The sequence below is a fragment of the Hyla sarda genome, unplaced genomic scaffold (genome assembly GCF_029499605.1).
Source record: "Hyla sarda isolate aHylSar1 unplaced genomic scaffold, aHylSar1.hap1 scaffold_981, whole genome shotgun sequence".
NCBI lineage: Eukaryota > Metazoa > Chordata > Amphibia > Anura > Hylidae > Hyla > Hyla sarda.
The window spans coordinates 77,501-79,663 of NW_026611011.1; positions in this window are offsets into that span (position 1 = coordinate 77,501).

The following is a 2,163-nucleotide window of genomic DNA, read 5'->3' on the forward strand; positions in this document are numbered from 1 at the left end:
GAGGAGTAAGAAGGGTTCCTGTCAAAGCCAGGTTATGGATTGCATTTAAAAATGGTCCATCAGAGTGAAATGGACTCCCATCTTCCTGCTTAGCAATAATGATATGGGTTTAGGGTCTGCTGTGTGTACTGGTGGGTGACTGCCACCCAGCCAGAGTGTGTATGGGAGGCTGCCAGCCAGCCTCCCTTCCTACAAGTAATGATGGTGCATGTGAAGGGGACAGCGTTGGTTCCTCCCCTTTCACAGTTATCACTTCTCATCCTTCCTTTTGGCTGGTATTAAATGTGGTGTCTGTTTATATCAGTTTAATATCTGATATGTCCCCTATCTGATAGCATATATTAAATGCACCACCAGGTTTCAGTGTTGGAAAGAAAGATTATCTGTTTATTTGCTGCAGCTGCTTGCTGGCTAGTCCAGTGGGCCCCTACTGCAGGCAATAGACAATAGGTGGTGCCTATGTGCCTAGGTGGATAGGACATCAGCTATGAGGCATTTGTTTGTACAAACTGCTGCTCACAACTAATGTTGTAATATAGTGTCTCCATCTGCTGGTGGTATTGAATAAGCAATAGTGCAATGATAGGGTCTGAAAAAGAAGAAAAATAAGAAGCAGCAGCATAGGAAATAAGGAAAACATGGAGAGAAGAAAAAAAGAAGGTAAAAATGAGGTGAAAACATGTTTAAAAAAGTATTTCCATCTCTCTCTCTCTCTATATGTATATACATATATATATATATATATATATATATATATATATATATATATATTTAAAAGAAAAAAAAATTATATATATATACATATAGAGAGAGAGAGAGAGAGATAAATATATATAGAGATAGATGGGTGGATAGATAGATAGATAGATAGATAGACACACATACACACATACACACATACACACATACATACATACATACATACATATGTGTGTATTGTTAGAGTTGCAAACATGGGTGCACTTGACAAACTCAGTGCGGCTATTCCCCATTGAAAGATTGTTGCACCCAGGACCCTTAGCACTGGGATATGCTACTCAATACCACTGGCATGGCCAGGTGTAAACAACATCTGACCTTTGTTGTGTATGTAACCATGGAGATTGTGATGTCGCCTAGGCCCACCAAAGAACAGCCTTGTCAGAAGCAGCACTGCCATGAGCAGAAGTAGCAGCACCATAGGTTGTCAAATAAGTTGGATTTAACCAAGACAAGTGAGTCCAATAGGATGCAGGTATGTCCTCTATCCTTACAGCTTCCCGTGGCTGTTGGTTTTATACCGTTTGGGGACAGCCAAGGAGGCGTCAGCAGGCAACACAGGTAAGTGTGTGCTTGTATGTGTGTGTGTGTGTGTGTGTGTGTGTGTGTGTGTGTGTGTGTGTGTGTGTTTCCTATGCAGATCCTAAACCCAGTATCAAATGCAAGTAGGAGGAGTAAGAAGGGTTCCTGCCAAAGCCAGGTTATGGATTGCATTTAAAAATGGTCCATCAGAGTGAAATGGACTCCCATCTTCCTGCTTAGCAATAATGATATGGGTTTAGGGTCTGCTGTGTGTACTGGTGGGTGACTGCCACCCAGCCAGAGTGTGTATGGGAGGCTGCCAGCCAGCCTCCCTTCCTACAAGTAGTGATGGTGCATGTGAAGGGGACAGCGTTGGTTCCTCCCCTTTCACAGTTATCACTTATCATCCTTTCTTTTGGCTGGTATCAAATGTGGTGTCTGTTTATATCAGTTTAATATCTGATATGTCCCCTATCTGGTAGCATATATTAAGTGCACCACCAGGTTTCAGTGTTGGAAAGAAAGATTACCTGTTTATTTGCTGCTGCAGCTGCTTGCTGGCTAGTCCAGTGGGTCCCTACTGCAGGCAAAAGACAATAGGTGGTGCCTATGTGCCTAGGTGGATAGGACATCAGCTATGAGGCATTTGTTTGTACAAACTGCTGCTCACAACTAATGTTGTAATATAGTGTCTCCATCTGCTGGTGGTATTGAATAAGCAATAGTGCAATGATAGGGTCTGAAAAAGAAGAAAAATAAGAAGCAGCAGCATATGAAAAAAGGAGGAAAGAAGGAAAACATGGAGAGAAGAAAAAAAAGAAGGTAAAAATGAGGTGAAAACATGTTTAAGAAAGTATTTCCATCTCTCTCTCTCTCTCTATA